This window comes from Lepus europaeus, chromosome 2, assembly GCF_033115175.1.
Source record: "Lepus europaeus isolate LE1 chromosome 2, mLepTim1.pri, whole genome shotgun sequence".
Classification (NCBI taxonomy): domain Eukaryota; kingdom Metazoa; phylum Chordata; class Mammalia; order Lagomorpha; family Leporidae; genus Lepus; species Lepus europaeus.
Window position 1 is genome coordinate 100836275 of NC_084828.1, and position 9823 is coordinate 100846097.

A 9823-nucleotide genomic window follows, 5' to 3' on the forward strand; every position below is an offset into this window, starting at 1 on the left:
GGTATGACCCATGGTGTTCCAGCAGAAAAACCAGGTAAGATAAGAAACCGGTTCTCAAGTTCTGAACCCCGCCCCGCTGACAGCGAGGAAGTGACAACTGCCTCAGCAACTCCTGCCAGCCTCGGAGAAAGCCTGGAACGCCCGCTCTGCTGCGCTAATGCCCTGTACAGACCTGCAGACCCGGCAAGGCGCAGCGCAGCCGACATCTCACTCCAGCCACCAGGTGACTGAGCCACACAGCTGAAAGTTAAATCATAGATGTGTACAGGGCATTAAACATGTACTGGGAGGTGGGACAGGAGTGGGGGTGGGAGGACGGATATGGGGGGCAAAAACCACCATATTCTTAAAGTTGTACCTATGAAATTTACATTCATTAAATAAAAGCTTTTAGAAAAAAAAGGAAAGTAGAATTAACTATGAGATTAATTTTTTAATTTATGTAATTGCATTTTTATTTATATTTCCTTGTTATTTCTTAATATGTATTGCTAATGGTCAAATAATTATTTTGTAAATTTTTAAAAAATTTTAAAAAAGAGGACTCAAGTACGAGTCAGAAATCAGCAAAAGTTTTGTGTTCCAGTGCTGACATTATGACAACTTTGTTTTTAGACGCTATTCTAGTTTGGCAAGGCTAGCACGAGGTGTGTACATTTGCCAGAGCAAACCTAACTTCTGCATCAGCTCACGCGGCAGGTGCTAAGCAAGCATCTATCCGCAGTCCATTTAGAAGCATTTACTGTGCACAATGGAGGGGCCCGACTCGTCATACTCTTCCTGCTGGAAGGTGGACAGTGAGGCCAGGATGGAGCCGCCGATGCACACCGAGTCCTTGTGCTCATGGGGAGTGATGATCTTGATCTTCCTGGTGCTGGGCGCCAGGTGCTAATCTCCTTCTGCTTGCCCTTGGCAATGCCGGGGTACATGGTGGTCCCTCGGCAGCACCAGGTTGGTGTACAAGTCCTTGTGGATGTCCACATCACACTTCATGATCGACGTGAAGGTGGTCTCATGGATGCCGCATGACTCCATGCCCAGGAAGGAGGGCTGGAAGAGTGTCTCTGGTCAGCGGAAGCACTCTTTGCTGATGGTGATCACTTGGCCGTCGGGCAGCTTTTAGCTCTTCTCCAGGGACGAGGAGGACATGGCCGTGGCCATCTCCTGCTCAAGTCTAGCAACACGCAACACAGCTTCTCCTTGATGTCGGGCACAATCCCGCACTGGGCCGTAGTGGTGAAGGTGGAACCGTGCTCTGTGGGGATCTTCACGAGGTAGTACGTCTGGTCGCGGCTGGCCAGGCCCAGCCCAGCAGCAGGATGGCATGCTGCAGCGCGTAACCCTCACAGATGGGCACCGTGTGCTTGATGCCATCGCCCGAGGCCATCACAATGCAGGTGGTGCGACTGGACGCATGCAGTGGCAGCACGGCCTGGATGGGCACGGCAGTGTGCTGAACATCTCCAACATTGTGATCTGTGTCATCTTCTCACGGTTGACCTTGGGGTTTAGCGAGCCCTCTGTCAACAGCACCAGGTGCTCCTCGGGGGCCCACGCGCAGCTCATTGTAAGAAGGCGTGGTGCCAGATCTTCTCCATGTTGTCCCAGTTGGTGATGGTGCCAGTGCTCGATGGTGTACATTAGCATCAGGATGCCGCGCTTGCTCTGTGCCTCATTGGCCATGTACAAGTCCTTCTGGCCCATGCCCACCATCATGCCCTGGTGCCGATGGAGGGGAATGCCTTGCACATGCTAGAGCCATTGTCTATGTCTGACACGGCAATCTCCTCTTCCATGGCCATGGTCAGCTCAGGGGACAGCGGAATGGCGAGCAAATGTAGAGTGGGCCGGATTTGGCGAGGGAGCAATGATTTTTTTTTAAACTTTTATTTAATGAATATAAATTTCCAATGTACAGCTTATGGATTACAATGGCTTTCCCCCTCCCATAACTTCCCTCCCACCCGCAACCCTCCCCTTTCCCACTCCCTCTCCCCTTCCATTCACATCAAGATTCATTTTCAATTCTCTTTATATACAGAGGATCAGTTCAGTATATATTAAGTAAAGATTTCAACAGTGGGAGCAATGATTTTTAAAATATAAAAATGAAGTAGATCATATTATTTCTTTTTTCCTGTTTTGAAATAACGATTTATTCATTTATTTGAAAGTCAGAATTAGAGAGAGAGAGAGAGAGAGAATCTTCTATCTCCTGATTCACTCCCCAAATGCCTAACTGGGACTGGGACAGGCCAAAGTCAGGAGACAAGAACTCCAGCTGGATATCTCACATGGGTGACAGGGACTTAAGTCCATCTTCTGCAGCTTTTCCCAGGCCATTAATAATTAGTAGGGAGCTAGATCAGAAGTGTAGCAGTCAGAACATGAACCAGCACCCATATGGGATGCCTGCATTGCTGGCCATGGCTTTACTTGCTATGCCACAATGTTGACCTCAGTTCTTTCTCTCTTTCTTTCCCTTCCTTCCTTCCTTCCTTTCTTTCTTTCTTTCTTTCTTTCTTTCTTTCTTTCTTTCTTTCTTTCTTTCTTTCTTTCTTTCTTTCTTTCTTTCATATTTTGTCCTGCAGGATTCCTAGAAACTTTTTAAAAATATTTTATTTTTTTATTGGAGAGGTAGAGTTACAGAGAGAGAGACAGAGAGAGAGACAGAGAGAGAGACAGAGAGAAAGGTCTTCCATCCACTGGTTCACTCCCCAAATGCTGTTCACTCCACAATGGCTGCAGCTGGGCCAGTCTGAAGCCAGGAGCCAGGAGCCAGGAGCCAGGAGCTTCTCCAGGTCTCCACTTGGGCCATCTTCCACTGCTTTCCCAGGCCACAGCAGAGAGCTGGATCAGAAGGGAAGCAGCCGGGTCACAAACCAGTGTCCATATGGGATGCTGGCATCACAGGGGGAAGCTTAGCTCACTATGCCACAGCGCTGGCCCACATATTATTTCTTGATTAAAAAAAAAAAATCTAAGTGAATACGTGTCAGAAGATATTTAGTTTATTCTCTGACTTGTTGCTGTGACCTGAATGTGTGTGTGCCCCTCAGACTCATACGTTGAAGCCTAATCTCCAACGCAATGACAGTATTAAGAGGTGGGGAACGGGGGAGGTGGTGAGCCCTCATGAATGACTAGTGACCTTGAGAGAAAGGCCCAAGAACCTTGGTTTGCCCCTTCCCCTTCATGAAGCCATGTGGAACGCACCAGCTCTGACAGGGGAGCCCCCACCAGACAGTCTTCTGCTGCCTTGACCTTGGACTTGCTAGTGTGCAGACCTGTGAGCAATACATTTTTGGTGTTTCTCAATGACCCGGTCTAAGATGCTTAAGTACAGCAGTCGGGAGGGACTGTGACAGTGCTTACATACTTACCATCATGTAGTTTTCTCTTTCCCTCCCTTCTCCCCTTTCATTCTGCATTTTGGAAAGGATAATATGTTTTTGGATTTTACTTCATTTTTAGCAAACTTGTGGCTCTGAAGGAAATGTTGGCTAGATGGGCCCATCATGATGTCATTGCTAGACCTTCAAGGCAGATAAAATTAAGTTGTTTTCCAAGCCAGCACTTGCTATGATGGCAGGGATTGGGGATAGAGGAGTTTCTGTCCTTCTGCTCTTAGGGCCTCTCAGAGTTTCCTCTGAGAGCCATCAAAAAGGAATAGGAATGCGCCATTAAAATAGTTCACCTTTATTCTTTTTCTCAACTCTTCACCCATTTGTACTGTTAGTAGCACAAATTCCTACAGATAAGAAACTCCAGGCTGGCGTGGGCACTCCTGAATTCTAGTCCTGACTACTAGAAGCAATGGTATGACATTAGTCAAGACCCACAGGCCACTGAGGGCCTCTTCTGAAGTCAAGCATAGAGTTTAGGTATGATTTTATCCTTTCTCTCCATCTCTAAGATGTAAGATTTTTCTTCTTCTTAACTTTATTGAGCTTTATTTGTTCTCTAGATGCAAGGAGAAAGGAAACCTTGTTTGGAAAACAAGCATCAAAGAAGGTGAAAAACAGTAGTGGAAGAGTTGTCTGAGAAATAAGGGAGGTGAACTGGTTGCCACTCTTCTTTTAGGTCCATTTGCTAAAAAGTAGCAGAATAGTTTGACACATCCTCCCCACATTTTAACACTGTTTAGATTAAGTCTGAACTTGAGATTCTGTTACAAAAAGGTTACAATGTTCAGCACTGGGAAAGATGTAAGTTCACAATATGTAGGTTATCAATAGGGAAGACAAAGCTCAGGTGAGATAAAATGGAATGGAAAGTACAGTAATGTCCTAGAGGCTATTTAAACATTCAAAAAAAAAAATCAGAGCTAAAGAACTTACTGACTTGCCACTGACCAGCTTCGAGCTCTGTCTACCTCCATTATTTGTGGAAACTGGAACCCTTTGTTTTATGGAGTTGTTGATTTTCTAGTGTGGCTTATGAAAATTGGTCTTTATTACTTCATAAATAAGATCTTAGACTAATGATCAAATTATTGTGATAATATGAGAAAGACAGAATTTCACCTTTAAATGTGAGGCTATGGGGCTGGCGCTGTGGCATAGTAGGTAAAGCTGCAGCCTTCAGTGCTGGCATCCCATTTGGGAGCTGGTTTGAGTTCTGGCAGCTCCATTTCCAATCCAGCTCTCTGCTATGGCCTGAGAAAGCAGTAGAAGATGGCCCAAGTCCTTGAGCCCTGCACCTGCGTGGGAGACCCAGAAAAAGATCCTGGCTCCGGGCTTTGGATCGGTGCAGCTCTGGCCATTGCAGCCAATAGGGAGTGAACCAGTGGATGGAAGACCTCTCTCTCTCTCTCCGCCTCCCCTTCTATCTCTGTATAACTCTGACTTTCAAATAACTAGATAAATCTTTTAAAAAAAAGTGAGGCCATTTTACTTCATTTGGTGATAGCAGAAAAGAAACCACTTGATCTTACAAAGAAAATAAAGAAGAATTGTATGTCAGATGGAATCTATCATTGCTAAAAGCCCTCTGCAGGAGACTGTATTATGGGAAACAAGATTCAAGTACTTCATCATGCTTTATGATTTTTTGTTTATTTCCCTCTATTCAAAAACATTTATTTAGGATTAGAGCTTCCATATCATTTCTTTTTTGTTTTAAAGGTTTATTTATTTATTTGAAAGTCAGAGTTACACAGAGAGAGGAGAGGTAAAGAGAGAGAGGTCTTCCATCCGATGGTTCACTTCCCAGTTGGTCGCAATGGCCGGAGCTGTTCTGATCTGAAGCCAAGAGCCAAGAGCTTTTTCCGGGTCTCCCACATGGGTGCAGGGGCCCAAGGACTTGGGCCATCTTCCACTGCTTCCCAAGGCCATAGCAGAGAGCTGGATCGAAAGAGGAGCAGCTGGGACTAGAACTGGTGCCTATATGGGATGCCGGTGCTTCAGGCCAGGGCATTAACTCACTGTGCCACAGCGCTGGCCCCATGTTCCATATCATTTCAAGGGCTCCTTTTTAAAAGCACAAAAGAAAAATTTTAATGATGCCCACTTCAGAGTACTTGTATTTTTTTATATTTGGTAATTGGGAGAAGATAAAAGTACCAAGGAGGGGCTGGCACTGTGGCAAGGCAGATAAGGCCATTGGCTGCAGTAACGGCATCCCTTATGGGCCCTGATTCAAGTCCCAGCTGCTCCACTTCTGATCCACCTCCCTGCTATGGCCTGGGAAAGCAGTGGAAGATGGCCCAAGTCCTTGGGCCTCTGCACTCAAAAGGAGGACCTGGAAGAAGCTTCTGGCCCTTGCCTTTGGACTGGCGCAGCTCCAGCTGTTGCAGCCATATGGGGCGTGAACCAGCAGATGGAAGACCTCTTTCTCTCGCTCTCCCTCTGCTTCTCCTCTCTGTGTGTAACTCTGCCTTTCAAATAAATAAAGATTTATTCATTTATTTGAGAGGCAGAGTTACACACAGAGAGAAAAAGAGGCAGAGAGAGAGAGAGAGAGAGAGAGAGAGAGAAAGGTCTTCCATCTACTGGTTCACTCCCCAATTAGCCACAATGGCTGGAGCTGGGTGGATCCGAAGCCAGGAGCAGGAGACTCCCCTGGGGTCTCCCATGTGGGTGCAGGGGCCCAAGGACCTGGGCCATCTTCCACTGCTTTCTCAAGCCATAGCAGAGAGCTGGGTCAGAAGTGGAGGAGCCGGGACTTGACGTAGCACCCATATGGGATGCTGGCGCTGCAAGCGGCAGCTTTATCTGCTACACCACAGTGCTGACCCCAATGAATAACTCTTTAAAAAAAAAAAAGTACAAGAGATTCTTCAAAAAGTTTATGGAAAGCATGTATTATGAAAAAACTGTAGTGGATTTAAGCATATTTTTATTTATTTATTTTTAAGATTTCATTTATTTACATGAGAGGTAGAGTTACAGGCAAAGAGGGAGAGGGAGAGCCAGAAAAAGGTTTCATCTGCTGGTTCACTCACCAAATGGCTGCAACAGCCAGAGCTGAGCCAATCTGAAGCCAGGAGTCAGGAGCTTCATCTGGGTCTCCATGTGGGTGCAGGGGCCCAATCACTTGGGTCATCTTCTGCTGCTTTCCCAGGCCATACAGAGAGCTGGATCAGAAGAGGAGCAGTTGGGACTAGAACTAGTGCCCATATGGGATGCCAGCCCTGGAGGAGGAAGATTAACCCACTGTGGCACAGCCCTGGCCCCTAAACATATTTTTGCAGTAAAATCAACTTTCCATTTTCCAGAAAGCTTTGTGAAGTATCCTTATATACAAAAATTGCCATGAATTTAGGCCATTATTAATGAAATTTGATTGATTATACTTAGTAGCTGTATACATTTAAAGCAAATTGCTTATGTTATCTGGAGACACTCTGCAGACTACAGGTAATTTTAGCATGCAAAAAACTGAATGATCTCTCATCTTATCTCTGCAGGGTCCAAGGTCCAAAAGTAGAAAATACTGTCTACCTCTCCACAGCAAGGAAGTCATCCAGGCCGTGGGATGGGGGTGAACACATAAGGTGTACGGTGGTTGAGCTTTCCTTCTGAATTAGTGTTATGGCAACAAAGCAGGTATGGGAAGAATAGGTCAGTTTTTTCCTCCCTTGAACATTGTCTTGCTGTAAGATTTTTGCATTGCCCTGTGATGCTCCCCCACCTCTCAGTACTTCTCTAAGAGGGGTGGTTTCTGCGCTTAGTGGTTTCACATACAGGCAACATTTAATAAGACAAAGCCACACTGAAACACATAAATGCTAGGAGAAAATGGGAAAAATGGATGATTAATAAAACCAGAAAAACAATCACCATCCAATATTATGATCATATTATAAAAAGTACATATATCAAAATGAGGAAGAACTTAATCTCAACACCAGTTTAAGTTGAATGAATTTAATTTAATGGAAAATTGACTGCACTGTCCTTATTTTTCTTGTTTTCCAGGAGACTGGTAAAAAGTCTTTATGGATTAGTAATTGGGAATCAGTTCTCAGAGGATAAAAGTATAATTTTAATTTTAATTAAGTTAAATTTTATTCAATAATTTCCCATTCCTTCTACCTAGAATTTATTTTAAAATATTTTAAGAAAAGCTTGGATAATTTCTTTTATGATGAACAAAACTTCAAACAGGTCTAAAATGCAATGTTTATTTCTTTGATTAAATTCTATTATCTTCCTCTGGATATATTCTATGATAAAAATACATTGCTTCATTCCCCAAAACTATTTGAAATGGCTTAGAGCATATATTATAATAAACTAAATCAACAAGAGAGGAAATTGAAATAAGGGAAAAGCAAAAATCAGGAAATAAAGAAAAAAGGAGACAAAAACACATGATGAGAGTCCTGTACAGATTGAGCATCCCTAATCTGAAATCTGAAGTGCCCCTAAATCTAAAACTTTTTGCATGTCAACATGATGTCACAAGTGGAAAATTCCATACCTGACCTCCTGTGACAGGTAGCAACAAAAATGCAGGCATTCTGAAAACATGCATAAAATTACCTTCAAGTTATATGTGTTAAAAAGTATGTGAAACAGAAATGAATTGCATGTTTAGACTTGGGTCCCATTCCCCAGATCTCATTATGTATATGTAAATACTGTATTTCAAAATCCAAATACATCTGAAATCCAAAACACTTATGGTTCCTAGCATTCCAGATAAAGAAATACTCAATTGGTATCCTGTAAGCCTCATATATAAGCCTAAGACTCTGAACAGCCAAAAGAAAGAAGCAGATTTGTAAATTATCTGTCAATGCATAACAAATTACTCAAACCTAACTACTTCAAGTAACAAATGTTCACTCCCCAGATGGTTGCAATGGCCGGAGCTGCGCCAATCTGAAGCCAGGAGCCAGGAGCCTCTTCCGGGTCTCTCATGTGGGTGCAGGGGCCCAAGGACTTGGACCATCTTTTACTGCTTTCCCAGGCCATAGCAGGGAGCTACATTGGAAGTGGGGCATCTGGGACTAGAACTGGTGCCCATGTGGGATGCCAATGCTGCAGACCAGGATTTTAACCAGCTGCACCACAGCGCCATCCCTAAGAGTATTATTTTAATTCTACATATTCCTTATGATATTTTGGCTTGCTTTTCTATTATTTACAGAGAGGTACAAGCTTCTCCAAAAAATTTGTGGAAAAATGGAATTAAAAGATAAGTTTCTGTGCAAAAATTTTACAATCCATACATAATTTTTTCATAATATGTATTTTCCATAAAATTTCTGAAGTATCCTCATAAATTAAATTTTTACACTATTGCTTTGACCTAGCTGACATCTTTTTATTTCTGTCATAAACATGTGGCTGCAATAGCCAGAGCTGGGCCAGGGCAAAACCAGGAACCAGGAGCTTCATCCAGGTCTCTCACTTGGGTGGCTGGGGCTCAAGTGCATGGGCTGTCTTCTGCTGCGTTCCCCAGGCTATTGTCCAAGGAGCTAGATAGTAAATGGTGCAGCTGGGACAAGAACAGATACTTATATGGGATGCCAACATCACAGGTGGCAGCTTTCCCCGCTATGCCACAATGCTGGCCCCAAACTTGCTTCTTTACATAATATATTGAACAGAATGGCAAAAATGATAAATGTTGCATATAAGTTTTCATATATATAAATATTATATATTAAATATATATAAAGTAGAATACCTTAGCTGGTACAATGAGTCAGATTTTTGAAGACTGCTCATGTGGCAGTGGGGAGACAGTGTATACCAGCTCATGAAATTGGTTTGTTAAGTTGCCTCTGTGTCTTACTGATGAATAATAAAAAGTTGAGGGCATTGAAAAAACATTTGCAAAGTCACTGTGAAGGTCATGGGACCTTTTTGGTAACTCCAAAAGTATCCTTTTTATCAACTGCAGTGGGAGAGTAGAAATAGCTGAAATCCTTACTCAAATCTTAACAGCCTGAGTCACCAAGCCTCAGAGACAATAGAATGCTCAACCAATGCTTGCTTGGTATTGCAAGGTGAAGGCTTGGAGGGAAGCTGGAGGTCCTGACATGGATGAGGACATCTGTGGATAACTCCTAAGGGTTCAGATCCTCAGAGTTCTCTGAACCCTCAGAGCTTCCAGAGGCACCCAACCTTCCCTTCTGAAATCTGGTGCTCCCATCTCCTATTACCAATGGGCATCACTGAGGTCTCTGCCCTGCTCTAGGGGCTCTCTGAGGATCTATCTTTACTTGCTTTCCTGGCTGCAAGGCCAATATGTAACTAAGATTAAGTTATTACCCATCCAGGGACATGCTAGCCTTGACATGGAGAGAAAGAGACCATACCATAAAGAAGCTGCAAGAATTGGCATGCACTGGAAGGAGCTAGGAGAG

The 9823-nt window shown here is 43.7% G+C and overlaps 1 pseudogene; it reads right to left on the reverse strand.

Moving 5' to 3' along the window:
* Nucleotides 1–729: 729 nt before the first annotated feature.
* On the reverse strand, nt 730–1802 carry LOC133773979 (actin, cytoplasmic 2-like; annotated as a pseudogene).
* Between the last annotated feature and the right edge of the window lie 8021 nt (nt 1803–9823).